This window comes from Arachis ipaensis, chromosome B07 (assembly GCF_000816755.2).
Source record: "Arachis ipaensis cultivar K30076 chromosome B07, Araip1.1, whole genome shotgun sequence".
In the NCBI taxonomy this organism is placed as follows: domain Eukaryota; kingdom Viridiplantae; phylum Streptophyta; class Magnoliopsida; order Fabales; family Fabaceae; genus Arachis; species Arachis ipaensis.
The window spans coordinates 38,222,342-38,240,257 of NC_029791.2; the positions used below are offsets into that span (position 1 = coordinate 38,222,342).

At 38.5% G+C, this 17,916-nt stretch overlaps 1 long non-coding RNA gene across 1 annotated transcript; it reads right to left on the bottom strand.

The window, feature by feature from the left end:
• On the bottom strand, positions 10,625 to 16,724 carry LOC110264570. The gene is made up of 3 exons (XR_002350742.1): positions 16,713 to 16,724; positions 13,718 to 13,720; positions 10,625 to 10,863 (listed from the first exon to the last, which is right to left on the bottom strand). It is a non-coding gene; the product is annotated as an uncharacterized LOC110264570 (long non-coding RNA).

Consider the following 17,916-nt stretch of genomic DNA (forward strand, 5'->3'; position numbering starts at 1 on the left):
ATGAATCTCTCCATCTCCCATGACACGGAGGTGGAAGCTTTTGCCTTCCCTTTCCTCTTTCTAGAGGTTTTTCTGGCCTTTGGTGCCATAAATGGTTATGGAAAAACAAAAAGCTTTAGCTTTTACCACACCAAACTTAGAAGGTTTGCTCGTCCTCGAGCAAAAGAAGAATAAAGAGAATAGAGGGAGAAGAAATAGAGGAGATGGAAGGGGGTAGTGTTTCGGCCAAGGGGGTGAAGTAGTGTTGAAGATGTGGGAAAATGAAGGAGTGAAGATGGGTTTATATAGGAGTGGATGGAGGGTTTGGGTTCGGCCATTTATGGGTGGGTTTGGGAGGAAAAGTGTTTTGAATTTGAATGGTGAGGTAGGTGGGGTTTATGATGGGTGGATGTAGATTGGTGAAGGGTTTATGGAGAAGAGGGTAAGATTTGATAGGTGAGGGGTTTTTGGGGAAGAGGTATTGAGTTGATTGGTGAAGGGTATTTGGGGAAGAGTATTATGAAAAGGTGTGAAGAAGAGAGAGAGTGAGTTGAGGTTGGTGGGGATCCTGTGGGGTTCACAGATCCTGAGGTGTCAAGGATTTCTCATCCCTGCACCAATTAGGCGTGCAAAACGCCCTCTGCTGCCAATCCTGGTGTTAAACGCCAGGTTGCTGCCCATTTCTGGCATTTAACACCAGCTTCTTACCCTTTTCTGGCGTTAAACGCCAGTCTGGTGCCTATTTCTGGCGTTAAACGCCCAGAATGGTGCCAGACTGGGCGTTTAACGCCCATTCTACTGCCCTTACTGGCGTTTAGATGCCAGTAGCCTTCTCCTCCAAGGTGTGCTATTTTTCATTCTGTTTTTCAGTTTGTTTTTGCTTTTTCAATTGTTTTTGTGACTTCACATGATCATCATCCTACAGAAAACATAAAATAACAATAAAAAATAGAAATTTAACATAGATAAGTAAAATTGGGTTGCCTCCCAACAAGCGCTTCTTTAATGTCAGTAGCTTGACAGTGGGCTCTCATGGAGCCTCACAGGTACTCAGAGCATGATGATGGCCTCTCAACACCAAACATAGAGTTTGGTTGTGGCCTCCCAACACCAAACTTAGAGTTTAAATGTGGGGATTTTGTTTGACTCTGCATTGAGAGAAGCTTTTTATGCTTCCTCTCCATGGTTACAGAGGGAGATCCTTGAGCTTTAAACACAAGGGAGTTCTCATTCACTTGAAGGATCAATTCTCCTCTGTCAACATCAATCGCAGCTCTTGCTGTGGCTAGGAAGGGTCTGCCAAGGATGATGGATTCATCCATACACTTCCCAGTATCTAGGATTATGAAATCAGCAGGGATGTAGTGGCCTTCAACCTTTACCAAGACATCCTCTAAAAGTCCATAAGCCTGTTTTCTTGAATTGTCTGCCATCTCTAGTGAGATTCTTGCGGCTTGTACCTCAAGGATTCCTAGCTTCTCCATTACAGAGAGAGGCATGAGGTTTATGCTTGACCCTAGGTCACACAGAGCCTTCTCAAAGGTCATGATGCCTATGGTACAAGGTATTGAGAACTTTCCAGGATCTTGTCTCTTCAGAGGTAATTTCTGCCTAGTCAAGTCATCCAGTTCTTTGGTGAGCAAGGGGGGTTCATCCTCCCAAGTCTCATTACCAAATAGCTTGGCATTTAGCTTCATGATTGCTCCAAGGTACTTAGCAACTTGTTCTTCAGTAACTTTTTCATCCTCTTCAGAGGAAGAATACTCATTAGAGCTCATGAATGGCAAAAGTAGATTCAATGGAATCTCTATGGTCTCGATATGACCCTCAGATTCCCATGGTTCCTCATTAGGGAACTCCTTGGAGGCCAGTGGACGTCCATGGAGGACTTCCTCAGTGGAGATCACTGCCTCTTCCTCCTCTCCAGGTTCGGCCGTGTGGGTTATGTTGATGGCCTTGCACTCTCCTTTTGGATTCTCTTTTGTATTGCTTGGGAGAGTACTAGGAGGGAGTTCAGTAACTTTCTTGCTCAGCTGACCCACTTGTGCCTCCAAATTTCTAATGGAGGACCTTGTTTCAGTCATGAAACTTTGAGTGGTTTTAATTAAATCAGAGACTACAGTTGCTAAGTCAGAATGGCTCTACTTAGAATTCTCTATTTGTTGCTGAGAAGATGATAAAAAAGGTTTGCCATTGCTAAACCTATTTCTTCCACCATTATTGTTGTTGAAGCCTTGTTGAGGCCTCTGTTGATCCTTCCATGAGAGGTTTGGATGATTTCTCCATGAAGGATTATAGGTGTTTCTATAGGATTCTCCCATGTAATTCACCTCTTCCATTGCTGGGTTCTTAGGATCATAAGCTTCTTCTTCAGATGAAGCTTCTTTGGTACTGCCTGTTGCTGCTTGCATTCTAGACAGACTTTGAGAAATCATATTGACTTGTTGAGTCAATATTTTGTTCTGAGCCAATATGGCATTTAGAGTATCAATTTCAAGAACTCATTTCTTCTGATTTGTCCCATTATTCACAGGATTCTTTTCAGAAGTGTACATGAATTGGTTATTTACAACCATTTCAATGAGTTCTTGAGCTTCTGCATGCGTCTTCTTCAGATGAAGAGATCCTCCAGCAGAGCTGTCCAATGACATCTTGGACAGTTCAGACAGACCATCATAGAAGATACCTATAATGCTCCATTCTGAAAGCATGTCAGAAGGACACCTTCTGATCAATTGTTTGTATCTTTCCCAAGCTTCATAGAGGGATTCACCTTCCTTCTGTCTGAAGGTTTGGACTTCCACTCTAAGCTTGCTCAATTTTTGAAGTGGAAAGAACTTTGCCAGGAAGGCATTGACTAGCTTTTCCCAAGAGTTCAGGCTTTCTTTAGGTTTTGAATCCAACCATGTTCTAGCTCTGTCTTTTACAGCAAAAGGGAAGAGCATCAGTCTGTAGACCTCAGGGTCAACCCCATTGGTCTTGACAGTGTCACAGATTTGCAAGAATTTAGCTAAGAACTGATGAGGATCTTCCAATGGAAGTCCATGAAACTTACAATTATGTTGCATCAGAGAAACTAATTGAGGCTTAAGCTCAAAGTTGTTTGCTCCAATGGCAGGGATTGAGATGCTTCTCCCATAGAAGTCGGGTGTAGGTGTAGTAAAGTCACCAAGCACCTTCCTTGCATTGTTGGCATTGTTGTTGTTTTCGGCTGCCATGGCTTCTTCTTGTTTGAAAATTTCTATTAGGTCCTCTACAGAGAGTTGTACTTTAGCTTCTCTTAGCTTTCTCTTCAAGGTCCTTTCAGGTCCAGGATCAGCTTCAACAAGAATGTCTTTATCCTCTATGTCATAGTATAGAGATTCCTTGAGGTGTCAGAGGAAAATAAAAATAGAAGAATGAGGTAGAGAAGAGAGAATTCGAACTTATCAAGAGGGACAGAGTTTGAATTGGTGATAATGGAGAAGTTTTAGTCCTTTAAATAGAAGGATTTGGGAAGAGGGAAAGAATTTTCGAAATTTAAGTAAAAGATTTTGAAATAATTAAAAGCAATTTTGAAAATTTGGTAAATGATTTTCGAAAACTAAGATTGGGAAAGAAACTAAGTGATTTTTGAAAAAGATTTTGAAATTAGGAATAAAAAAGATATGATTGAAACTTAATTTTGAAAAAGATGTGATTGAAAAGATATGATGAGAAGATATGATTGAGAATCAAATTTAAAAGAAGAAAGTTTTTTTAAAATTAAAGTTGATTACTTGACCAACAAGAAATTAAAAGATATGATTCTAGAATTAAAACTTTTGATCCTTTCTTAATAGGCAAGTAACATCTTAAAAATTTTCAATTAAATCATTAAATGTAGCAAGGATTTTCGAAAATAATGATAAATAAAAAATGGAAAGAAATTGATTTTGAAAGGATATGATTGAAAAGATATGATTTGAAAAAGATTTGATTTTGAAAAATTATGAAAATTTGGAAAAGATTTGAATTAAAAACTAAATCTTCCCTCTAGTGTCCTCCTGGCGTTAAACGCCCAGAATGGCATCCATTCTGGCGTTTAACACCCAAAATGCTACCTTTTTGGGCGTTTAACACCCAGCCAGGCACCTTGGCTGGCGTTTAAATGCCAGTTTTCCTTCTTCACTGGGCGTTCTGAATGCCCAGCTTTTTCTGTGTGATTCCTCTGCTGAATGTTCTGAATCTTCAATTCTCTGTGTTATTGACTTGAAAAGACACAATTTTGAAATTTTTTTTTGAATTTTTAATGATGAGAAACAATAATAAAAAGGATGCAACTAAGATCAAATAAGTAATACATGCAAGACACCAAACTTAGAAGTTTGTATACTAAGGACCATAACAAATTGAAAATGCATATGAGAAACAACAAAAGACACAAAATAAGAGAAATTAAAGATCAGAGCTATGGAATCATCAAGAACAGCTTGAAGATTAATGAAGAACATATTACATATATTCGAAAAAATGCAAGAAGAAGAAAGACATGCAATTGACACCAAACTTAAAAATTGACCCTAGACTCAAACAAGAAACATAAAATATTTTTGATTTTAAGATTTTATAAATTTTTTTTTTGTGATTTTTCGAAAATTATATGGAAAGGAAAATAAAGGGATTCAAAATTTTTAATGAGAATTCCAGGAATAATTGCAATGTTAGTCTAAAACTCCGGTCCAGGAATTAGACATGGCTTACTAGCCAGCCAAGCTTTCAGTGAAAGCTTCGGTCCAAAACACTAGACATGGCCAATGGCCAGCCAAGCTTTAGCAGATCATTACTTTCAACAGCAAATTTGATAGAAACCATCAAGCTCTTGTGATGATAAGTTGAAACCTTGGTCCAAAAGATTAGACATGGCTTCACAGCCAGCCAGACTTCAACAAATCATCATGAAACTCTAGAATTCATTCTTAAAAACTCTGAAGAACAGAATAGAAAATTTTTTTGTATTTTTGAAAAAAAAATTTCGAAAATAGAAAGTAAAAAGCTTAAACATAAAATAAAATTACCTAATCTAAGCAACCAGATGAACCGTCAGTTGTCCAAACTCGAACAATCCCCGGCAACGGTGCCAAAAACTTGGTGTTGTTGTCGGACCAAACTTGGCACTGTTGTTGCCGGAAACAAATGCAAAATTGTTGTTCGTTCCCTCCTCGGCAACGGCGCCAAAAACTTGGTGCACGAAATTGTGATCATCAATGGCGCCAACATCATGGTACGCATAATTGTAATCTCAACTCTTTGTCACAACTCCGTACAACTAACCAGCAAGTGCATTGGGTCGTCCAAGTAATAAACCTTACGTGAGTAAGGGTCGATCCCACAGAGACTGTCGGCTTGAAGCAAGCTATGGTCATCTTGTAAATCTCAGTCAGGTAGATTCAAATGGTTATGGAGGATTGATAATTAAAAGATGAATAAAACATAAAATAAAGATAGAGATACTTATGTAATTCATTGGTAGGAATTTCAGATAAGCGTATGAAGATGCTTTGTTCCTTCTGAACCTCTGCTTTCCTATTGCCTTCTTCCAATCTTTCATACTCCTTTCCATGGCAAGCTGTATGTTGGGTATCACCGTTGTCAATGGCTACTTCCCGTCCTCTCAGTGAAAATGGTCCAAATGCGCTGTCACTGCACGGCTAATCATCTGTCGGTTCTCGATCATGTTGGAATAGGATCCATTGATCCTTTTGCGTCTGTCACACGCCCAACACTCGCGAGTTTGAAGCTCATCACAGTCATCCCTTCCCAGATCCTACTCGGAATACCACAGACAAGGTTTAGACTTTTCGGATCTCAGGAATGGCCGCCAATAATTCTAGCTTATACCACGAAGGTTTTAATCTTAGATTAGAAACCCAAGAGATCTACATTCAAGCTTGATTGCATGTAGAACGGAAGTGGTTGTCAAGCACGCGTTCATAGGTGAGAATGATGATGAGTGTCACGGATCATCACATTCATCAAATTGAAGAACGAGTGTATATCTTAGAGAAGAAGTAGGCGTGAATTGAATAGAAAAACAGTAGTACTTTGCATTAATTCATGAAGAATAGCAGAGCTCCACACCTTAATCTATGGTGTGTAGAAACTCTACCGTTAAAAATACATAAGAACTAAAGGTTTAGGCATGGTCGAATGGCCATCCTCCCAAAGCGTGAACATACAAGTTCCAAGATGAAAAGTATGATCCAGTGTAAAAGTCTAATAGCAAAAGGTCCTATTTATAGAAAACTAGTAGCCTAGGGTTTACAAAAATGAGTAAATGATGCAGAAATCCACTTCCGGGCCCACTTGGTGTGTGCTTGGGCTGAGTATTGAAGCTTTCATGTGTAGAGACTTTTCTTGGAGTTAAACGCCAGCTTTTGTGCCAGTTTGGGCGTTTAACTCCATACGCTTTTGACGCCAGAATTTCTATGCTGACTTTGAACGCCAGTTTGGGCCATCAAATCTTGGGCAAAGTATAGACTATTATATATTGCTGGAAAGACCAGGATGTCTACTTTCTAACGCAATTGAGAGCACGCTAATTGGGCTTCTGTAGCTCTAGAAAATCCACTTTGAGTGCAGGGAGGTCAGAATCCAACAGCATCTGCAGTGCTTTTTCAGCCTCTGAATCAAATTTTTGCTCAGGTCCCTCAATTTCAGCCAGAAAATATCTGAAATCACAGAAAAACACACAAACTCATAGTAAAGTCCAGAAATGTGATTTTTATTTAAAAAATTAATAAAAATATAATAAAAACTAACTAAAATATACTAAAAACATACTAAAAACAATGCCAAAAAGTGTATAAATTATCCGCTCATTAGTACGCGTGCATCACGTGTACGTGTGGATGTGACTTACCAGAAGAAGGATGCGCAAGCGTGGGTTGAGCGGCAGCGTGGCAATAGCATGTTTGGAGACCCACGCGTATGCGTAGGTGACGCGTACGCGTGATGTAGCGCTCAATTGAAGAACGCTACGCTCTTTTGGTGAACGCTGCAGGGGACGCGCACGCATACATGACTTGCACGCGTCAATGTGCCAAATTGCCAAAGCACGCGTAAGCGTGAGGGACGCGCACGCGTCGATGGGCAAAAACGCAAAAGCACGCACAAGCGTGCAGGACGCGTACGCGTGGGTGTAAAAGCGTTCCGCCTCACTTAATGAACGCTACGCTCTCCTGGAAGTACAACTTTGGCTCAATTAATCTGATTCAAATCCCATTGAAAATTCAAAGCAAGCAGAATCCATTGACATCACTCAAAGGCACAAGACACAGTTAGAATAGGAATTTCATTTCATTTGTAATTTGTTTGTAATTTCATTTTCATTTTGTAAAGCCTATATAAAGGCATCAATTTTCATTTCATGAGAGGATATCTATTAGGCTGCATTAGTAGTAAGCAGCAGTAGGAGTAGGAGTAGGAGTAGAATAGAAGGCTCTCTGATACGCTTTTTCCTTTTCTACAAGTTTATATTGAATTCAGTTTACCTCGATTGCAATTTCAATTTCCTGCATCTCTACTGCAATTTTCATTTCTATCAATTTTACCTTTCTGTTCCTATTGCTTTCAATTTAATTTTCCTGCAATTTTAATCTTCTGCAATTGTTCTGAGCTCTGATCTATTGCTTTCTTTAATTTCCCAGCACATTTACTGCAATTTACTTTTCTTGCTCTTTAAGCTTCTGTTGATTTACATTCTGCAATTTATAATTCTCTGCAATTTACTTTCTGTTGCTCTAATTTTCACTCAATTCATCATTGTCTGCTTGACTAAACTGATCACTCACTAAAGTTGCTTGATCCATCAATCCCTGTGGGATCGACCTCACTCTTGTGAGTTATTACTACTTGATGCGACCCGGTACACTTGTCGGTGAGTTTGTGTGGAATCATTTTTCCCGCATCAGGCATTCAACAATCTCTTTGCTTGATCTTTTAGAGCAAATGGAAAGAGTAGCAGTCTGTAGACGTCAGGGTCTACTCCGTCGGTCATAGTGTCACAAATCTGCAGGAAATCAGTGATGAATTCATTGGGTTCCTCCTATGGAAGTCCACAGAACTGGCAAGTCTGCTGTGCTAGAGTGACCAATTGTAGATTGAGCTCGAAATTGTATGCTCTAATAGGAGGCACACTTATACTCCTGCCATAGAAGTCAGGAGTTGGAGTTATGTAGAATCCTAAAGTTTTTCTGGGTTGTACACTCTCATTTGGATCCATAGTGATTTTGCTGTTCCTGTATTCACAACTAAGAGACGAGAAAAATGGGAGTCTCTATGTCAAAGTTTAGAGAACTCCTAGTGAGATATCCAGAAAATAACGAATAAAATAAATGAAAGCACATAATCAACTAGAAATTTGAAAATAAAAAATGAAAAATTTACCCTAAAATTTTTGAAATTTAGAAGGAGAAGGACTTAACAAATTTCGAAACTCCAAAAAGAAAGAAAAAAAAGAAAAACTGAAGAAACACCAAACTTAAAATTTGAAATTAAATAATAAACTACGGATGCAAGAATTAACCAAAATTTTTTGATAATTATGAAGAAAGAGTCTTTAAAGGTTTTCAAAATAAAAAAAATAAAAACACTAAAGGGACACCAAACTAAAAAATTTGAAAATAAGAGAAAATTAATAAGGGAGATTTCGAAAATATAGAGAGATAGGTAAATCTTAAAATTCAAAATGCAAAAGGAAATAAACGGTCAAAAACTGATAAATATACCTAATCTAAGCAACAAGACAACTAGTAGTTGTCAATCACAAGCAATGCACAGCAACGGTGCCAAAAACTTGGTACGCGAAAATTAAACTCGCACAACTTCACTGGCAAATACATCGGGTCGTCCAAGTAATACCTCAGGTGAGTGAGGGTCGATCCCACGAGCAAGGAATGGTTATCTTGCTGGACTTAGTCAGGTGAAAAGTAGAGAGAGTAGTTGTTGAAAGCGCATAAAACAAGATAATAAAGAAAATAAAGAAAGCAATTAAAGGGTTGGTGAAGAGACAATATATGGAAGTAGTTAAAGTCCGGGAGATGTTTATATACTTCTTGCTAAATATTCTAACAATGAATGATTCATTCTATGACAAATTGTAAGTGATTAAATCCTAATTCCTTAGTAATTTAATCTCCTCTGATTCTCATGAAACGCCAGGGTCAGTGGTCATTCAAATTGAATGAGGTTGAAGCTCACCATTCTAGTTAATACCACAAAGTCTCTAATCACCCCAGATCCCGGCTGAACAGATGTTCCCATGTCCCCAACGAGTTGTGGATTAGCCGTCTAGGAGATGTATTCTCAAATTGTAGTTCAATGCTATCCCGTCAAGGACTTGCAAGAACTTATGTAGAAAAGGGATCATACTTCCGTTCTACCCAGTTTCATTTAGATTGAAGAATAAAAATCCATCTTAGAATTAAATCAAACATATATTAAAATAAAAAAGTAATAATATTAATTCATAGAAATAAACAGAGCTCCTAACCTTAACCAGGAGGTTTAGTTGCTCATGACTTACAGAGAAAACAATTTTTAAAAGTAAAGAAGATCTTCATGAATGTATGTCCTCTAATCCTAAGTGATCTCCTCTTTAAATAGTAAATGCTAAACCTAAAAGATGTTATTTTAAATTCAAAATTACGAAGGTAAGATAAGATAAGCTAAGGAGTGCTAAAATCCACTTTGGGGCCCACTTTGGTGATTGCTTCGGTTTTTCCTGGTGTTTAGTGCTAATCTGGGCGTTGAACTCCCATAGGGGAGGAGTGAATTCTGTCCCTTACTCCATGGCTGGCGTTGAACGCCAGTTTTGGGCATTCAGCACTAGGAGTTTTCTCCTTCTTGGGCGCTAAATGCCAAGCTTGGCGTTTTGGCGTTTAGCGCCTGATTTGGTAGTGATTTCAGTAGAAAAGTATAAGTTATTATATATTGTTGAAATGCTCTGAAAATTAGCTTTCTAACACCATTGAGACCGCATCAATTGGACCTCTGTAGCTCAAGTTATGCTCGTTGGAATGCTCAGAGGTCAGGGTTGACAGCATCTGCTATCTTTTCTTTTTCTTTACCCAAGACTCTGCCAATTTTGCCTGAAATTCACAAAAAATCATAAAAAACAACACAAATACTCAAAGTAGCATCCAAAGATGAATTTTGCACTAAAACATTATAAAAGTTAATAAGATCTAACTAAAAACAACATAAAAACAACTAGAAAAAGGGTATAAGATGCTCACGCATCAGTCTTTCCTTGACCCTCCCATAAGGACAATATCATCGGCAAAAAGCATGCACCATGGCAAAGGCTCTTGGATATGCTCTGTGAGTACTTCCAAGATTAATATAAAAAGGTATGGGCTGAGGGATGATCCCTAGTGTAATCATATACCAATAGAAAATTTCTCTGTCACACTACCTTGAGTCTTCACACTAGTTGTAGCCCCATTATACATGTCTTTAATTGCACGAATATATGCGATCTTTACTCTCTTCCTTTCCAAAACCTTCCATAAGACCTCCCTTGGCACCCTATTGTACGTTTTTTCCAAATCAATAAACACCATATGTGGACTCCTTTCATTATTACGATACCTCTCTATCATCCTTCTTAATAGGTATGTACCTTCAGTGGTAGATCTGCCTGGCATAAAACCGAATTAGTTCTCTGTTACTTTTATCTCCTGTCTCAGCCTCCGTTCTATCACCCTTTCCCATAACTTCATGGTATTGCTTATGAGTTTGATCTCTATAGTTTTTGTAACTCTGTATATCCCCTTTATTTTTGTAGATAGGTACCATGGTGCTCTTTCTCCACCCATTTGGCATCTTCTTTGACCTTAAAATATCATTAAAAAGCTTGGTTAACTGGTGCACGAATCCCCACACTTTCGTACAGCTGTATCAGCAAGTGCACTGGGTCGTCAGAGTAATACCTGAGCAAGTCAGGGTCGATCCCACGAGGATTGTTGGTTTAAAGCAAGCTATGGTTATCTTACAGGTCTTAGTCAGGCGAAATCAGAAGGTTGTTAGATTACGGAGTTTAGGATTATTATAATAGGGTGCTAATACTTTAAGGATATAGTTTAGGATTGGAGTTGCTTTGCCTCTCTGAATTAATTCTGGTATTACTGTCTTCTCTGCTTGTGAATGATTTCTTCCATGGCAGGCTGTATGTGATTAACACCATGGGCCATGGTCATTGATCTTCTCTACTGCAGATTGAATGCCATTGGCCGTGGTCATCCAATCTGACGAAGGGTGAAGCTCTAGCAGTTCATTCTCCTAGCGATCTTACTCAAAACGCCACAGACAAGGTCAAATCTTTTGGATCAGAGAATGCTACTTCTTTGGATTCTAGCCTATACCACGGAGACCTTAATCTTCCCAAAAATCGACTGAACTGGTGTCACGAGAAGTCCCTAACGAAGTTGTGGATTAACCTTTTGAGAGATGTATAAACATAGCTGTTGGCTCGTGCTTTCTAGTCACGTATTCACACGAACCCAAGTAGACGCGAGTGTTTGTCAGGCACGTTCGTCTTAGTATGATGAACAGAGCTGATTGTCTGATCATCCTATTCACCATGTTGAAGAGTGAGTATACATCTTAGAAATAAATCAAACACAGATCGGAGAAGAAACAATAATACTTTTATTAATTCATAGGACTCAGCAGGGCTCCTCCCCTCAACCTAGGAGGTTTAGAAACTCATATTGAAAGGAAAATACAATGTAAAACATGTAAAGTGGTAAAAGAGGATAAAAAGTTGTTCGAATAACATGAATCTAATCCCTTAAATTCTAAACAAATGACTATAAGGGTAAAACAGTCTTTTTAGTGCTAAAATCCATTTCTGGGGCCCACTTGGTGAGTGTTTGGGCTGAGCTTTGATGAGATTCACGTGCTATGAGGCTCCTAGGATGTTGAGCGCTGGCTAGGGGATCCTCTTTGGGCGTTTGGATGCTAGACTCTGCTCTTTGGGCGCTGGACACCAGGAAGGGGGCAGGTAGCTAGCGTTGGACGCCAGTTTTGGGCCTTCTAATCCAAAGAAAAGTATGAACTATTATACATTTCTGGAAAGCTCTAGAAGTCAGCTTTCCATAGCCGTTGAGAACTCTCTATTTGGACTTCTGTAACTCTAGAAAAGCTCTTTCGAGTGCAAGGAGGTTAGATCCTGGCAGCATCTGCAGTGCTTTCTCTGCCTCTGAATCAGACTTTTGCCGAGTGCAATGAGGTCAGATCCGGACATCATCTGCAGTGCTTTCTCTGTCACTGAATCAGACTTTTGCTCCAGCTCCTCAATTTCAGTCAGAAAATACCAAAAATTGTCCAAAAATCCAAAAACTCATAGTAGAATCCAAAAATGTGAATTTAACACTAAAACCTATAAAAACTTAATAAAAACTAAACAAAACATACTAAAAACTATATGAAAATGATGCCAAAAAGCGTATAAAATATCCGCTCATCATTAACCAACTGATTTCTTTCTCTCCAAGGCCTTTTCAAACTTCTATCAGAATATTATCGGGTCCTACTACCCTGCCATTTTCATCCGCTTTAGAGCCTCTTTTACCTCGAAGTCTCGAATCTTTTGATAGTAGACGAAATTTTGATCTTCTTCCCTCGTGCATAACCGACCAAGGCTCGGAAGAGTCTTCTGTCCTTCATTAAATAATTTGTAGAAGTAGCTCTTCCACATTTTATTGATCTTCTCATCTTGAGTCAAAACCTCTCCATCTTTATCCTTTATGCACTTAACCTTATCCAAGTCTCTCGTTTTTCTTTCACAGCTTTTTGCGATTCTATATATACTTTTTTCTCCTTCCTTCGTGCCTAAAAACTCGTAGAGACCTTCATATGCTCTTGTTATTGCTTCACTTACAACCACTTTTGTCTCTTTCTTAGCCGCCTTGTATTTTTCTCAATTATCTGCACCGCGACACAAAGACCACTCTTTGAAGCAATCTCTTTTGCCTTTATCTTTTCTTATACACTCGCATTCTACTACCAGGATTCCTTGTCTCTTGGTCCTATCGCTCTAGATTCACCAAAACTTTATTTTGTTATTTTTCTAATAACTTTTTCCATCTCCCTCCACATCTCCTTTGCGCTTCCATCCCCTTCCCACTTTGCTTCTTCTCCTACCTGTCTTAGGAAGCTTCTTTGTTCCTTGCCTTTCATCCACCACCACCTCATCTTTGGATTCTTCCTATGATGTCTTTTTCTCAATTTTTTCTCAATGCAAAAATCCATGACAAGCATCCTATGTTGTGTTGTTAAACTCTCTCCCAAAATAATTTTACAATTGATGCAAAATTTTTGGTCGACTCTCCTCAACAAGAAGAAGTTGATTTGAGAGCTTGTCATGCCACTCCTATAGGTTATAAGATATTCATCTCTCTTTTTAAAACATATATTTGCGATAAGAAGGTCAAAGGTTGAGAAAAAGTCCAAAATAGTTTTACCCTCGGTATTGACTACTCCGAAACCATAGCCTCCGTGAATACTTCTATACCTAGTCACTTCTCTTCCAACATGGCCATTTAAATCTACTCCTATGAAAATCTTATCTCCTGAAAGTATTTCTTGAACCAAAGTCAATCCTCCCAAAATCTTATCTTGTGCTGCTCGTCCGAACCCACTTGCGGTGCATAAGCGCTAATCACATGAAAAGTACCTCCTTCCACCACAAGTTTGATAGAGATGATCCGAGTACCCACTCTCTTGACATCCACTATGTTCTTCTTTCACTGCTTATCCACGATAATACCTACCCCATTTCTATTCTTCACTTTTCCTGTATACCAAAGTTTGAACCCGGATGTATCCAACTCCCTAACTTTCGTGCCGACCCATTCTGTTTCTTGTAGGCACATGATGTTAATCTTCCTCCTTGTCATGGTATCCACCACCTCCATGTATTTTTCTATTAGAGTGCCTATGTTTCTTGTCTTAAATCTCAACCTCTTGTTGCTCTAACCTTTACATATACAATTTTCTTTGTGAACTAGCTTATTTTTCCTCGTCCATTCACAAAAACGTGGGAATCCTTACTCATTTAACATTACACCCGGGCATCAATGCAGTGGATCTTGCTCATTTGACATTGTACGTGAGTCATACAGTGCGTTACTTCCGGGCAACGACCTAGCTTTAGCGCAATAATATCTTTGATCTATGTCATGAAAATTTGACTAAGTTTTTATGTTGGCTGTCAAAGACCTAACACAACCATCCTCTTTTATCCGATCTTGGGACTGGCTATGTACCGCAGGTGTAGCATAGGCGGAGTTGTCTATCAGGATGAGAAGTACTTTGAAAAAAAAGGGATAATAGTGAAGGAAGATAGTGATAAACAATTATTTTCTCCTAATAATATAGGTCTCTTTGATAAAATTTATATAGTAAAAAATTAATATATGTATACATAAATAATCTGTATTTTGAATAAGAAAGTGTTGTGAGATGGATGTCCATTAAATCTTTTATAATATGAGTGGCTCAATTTTTCAATGTTAGGAGGCTCAGGTTATAAAGCATCCCAAAAGGATAAAGCTAAAGGCATGATCTTCCTTCGTCGTCATCTTGACAAAGGATTGAAAAATGAATATCTCACACTAAAAGATCCTGTAGATCTGTGTAAGAACCTTGAATGAACGTATAATCATAAAAAGATAGTGATACTTCCTCAATCTCGATATGAGTAGACACACTTGTGTCTATAGGATTTTAAATCCATAAATGAATACAATTCATCAATGTTCCGAATTAACTCACGAATGAAATTATGTGGAAAAAAGATAATTGATAATGACATGTTAGAGAAGACTTTCTCGACCTTCCATGCCTCGAATGTGCTCCTGCATCAGTAGTATCGAGAGAAAGAATTTAAAAAATATTCTGAGCTAATGCGCCGCCCCATTGTTGTTGAACGTAACAATGAATTGCTTTTAAGAAATCATGAAATGTGCCCAGTTAGCGCTGCCCTATTTTCTAAAGCCAATGCGGCAAATTATAACCCCATAAGAGGTAAATGACAAGGCTTTGGTAACAAGAAAAATCATGAAAGAAAGAAAAGTTATTTTCACAAGAAAGGATCTCATTAGAAGTGGGATAAAGAAAGAAATAATGGGTAAAATAAATCAATAGAGGATAAATATTTTCATTGTGGTGAAAAGGGCCATTGGTCACGTATCTGTCGTACCCCAAGGCATTTAGTTGATCTTTATCAAGCAACTTTGAAAAAAATTGATAAAGAAAATGAGACAAATTTTGTTTCAAAGGATGTTGTTGAAAATTATACCATTCATTATGAAGTATCTGATTTCTTTGAGGATCCTAAAAGAAATATTGGCCATTTAATCAATGATAGAAAAGTTTAATATTTGGATTCGTTAAGTTTTTATGTCAATAAATAATGTAAGAAACCTCTTATTAAGTTTTATCTCCTAGGTATTTGAATTCAAGTATGATGTATGTAATGATGAGCGGATAATTTATACGCTTTTTGGCATTGTTTTTATATAGTTTTCAGTATGATTTAGTTAGTTTTTAGTATATTTTTATTAGTTTTTAAATAAAATTTATATTTCTGGACTTTACTATGAGTTTGTGTATTTTTCTGTGATTTCAGATATTTTCTGGCCGAAATTGAGGGACTTGAGCAAAAATCAGATTCAGAGGTTGAAGAAGGACTGCAGATGTTGCTGGATTCTGACCTCCTTGCACTCAAAGTAGATTTTATGGAGCTACAGAACTTCAAATGGAGCACTCTCAATTGCGTTGGAAAATAGACATCCAGGGCTTTCCAGCAATATATAATAGTCCATACTTTGCCCGAGTTTAGATGACGCAAACTGGCATTCAACGCCAGTTCCATGTTGCATTCTGGACTTAAACGCCAGAAACAGGTTGCAAAGTGGAGTTAAACGGCTGAAACAGGTTACAAACTGGTGTTCAACTCCAAGAGAAGTCTCTACACGTGTAAAGCTCAATGCTCAGTCCAAGCACACACCAAGTGGGCCCTGGAAGTAGATTTCTGCATCATTTACTCATTTCTGTAAACCCTAGTAACTAGTTTAGTAGAAATAGGACTTTTTACTGTTGTATTTACATCTTTGGATTGTCTTTTGATCTTTTGATCAGGTTTTGGGGGCTGGTCTCTTGGCCATGCCTGGACCATTATCACTTATGTATTTTCAACGGTAGAGTTTCTACACATCATAGATTAAGGTGTGGAGCTCTGCTGTTCCTCATGAATTAATACAAAGTACTATTATTTTTCTATTCAATTCAAGCTTATTCCGATTCTAAGATATTCATTCGCACCTCAATATGAATGTGATGATCGTGATAGTCATCATCATTCCCAACCTATGAATGCGTGCCTGACAACCACTTCCGTTCTACCTTAGATTGAATGAATATCTCTGGGATTCCTTAATCAGAATCTTCGTGGTATAAGTTAGAATCCATGGACGGCCATTCTTGAGATCCGGAAAGTCTAAACATTGTCTGTGGTATTCCGAGTAGGATCTGGGAAGGGATGGCTGCGACAAGCTTCAAACTCGCGAGTGCTGGGCGTAGTGATAGACGAAAAAGGAGCAATGGATCCTATTCCAGTATGATCGAGAACCGACAGATGATTAGCCATACAGTGACAGCGCATTAGACCATTTTCACTGAGAGGACAGGATGTAGCCATTGACGACGGTGATGCCTAACATAAAGCTTTCCATAGAAAGGAGTATGAATGATTGGATGAAGATAATAGGGAAGCAGAGATTCAGGAGGAACAAAAGCATCTCTATACGCTTATCTGAAATTTTCACCAATGAATTACATAAGTATCTCTATCTTTAAATTTACGTTTTATTTATCTTTTAATTATTAAATCTCCATAATCAATTGAATCCGCCTGACTGAGATTTACAAGGTGACCATAGCTTGCTTCAAGCCGACAATCTCCGTGGGATCAACCCTTACTCACGTAAGGTTTATTACTTGGACGACCCAGTACACTTGCTGGTTAGTTGTGCGAAGTTGTGACAAAGAACTAAGATTATGAACGTGCGTATTGAGTTTTTAGCGCCATTACCAAGGAATGGAACCGTCACGATTTCTGCGCACCAAGTTTTTGGCGCCGTTGCCGGGGATTGTTCGAGTTTGGACAACTGACGGTTCATCTTGTTGCTCTGATTTCAGGTATTTTCTGGCTGAAATTGAGGGACTTGAGCAGAAATCAGATTCAGAGGTTGAAGAAGGACTGCTGATGCTGTTGGATTCTGACCTCCCTGCACTCAACGTGGATTTTGTGGAGCTACAGAACTCAAAATGGCACGCTTCCAATTGCGTTGGAAAGTAGACATCCAGGGCTTTCCAGCAATATATAATAGTCCATACTTTGGCCAAGAATAGATGACGTAAACTGGCGTTCAACGCCAGCCTTCTACCCAAACCTGGCGTCCAGCGCCAGAAAAGGAGCCAAAACCAGAGTTGAACGCCCAAACTGGCACAAAAGCTGGCGTTCAACTCTAAGAAGGACCTCTACACGTGCAACACTCAGGCTCAGCCCAAACACACACCAAGTGGGCCCAGGAAGTGGGTTTATACATCAATTACTTACTCATGTAAACCCTAGTAGCTAGTTTATTATAAATAGGACCTTTTACTATTGTATTAGGCATCCTGGGATTACCTTATGATCCTTTGATCACGTTTTGGGGGCTGGCCATCTCGGCCATGCCTGGACCTTTGATCACGTTTTAGGTAATTTTCTTTTCGTTTTGTTTTCAAAAATCTTTCAAAAATATTTTCAAAAATCTCTCATCTGTTTTCGAAAAAAAATAAAAATAAAAATAAAAATGTTTTCAAAAATTTTATTCAAGATTTTTAAGAATGAATTCTAGTGTTTCA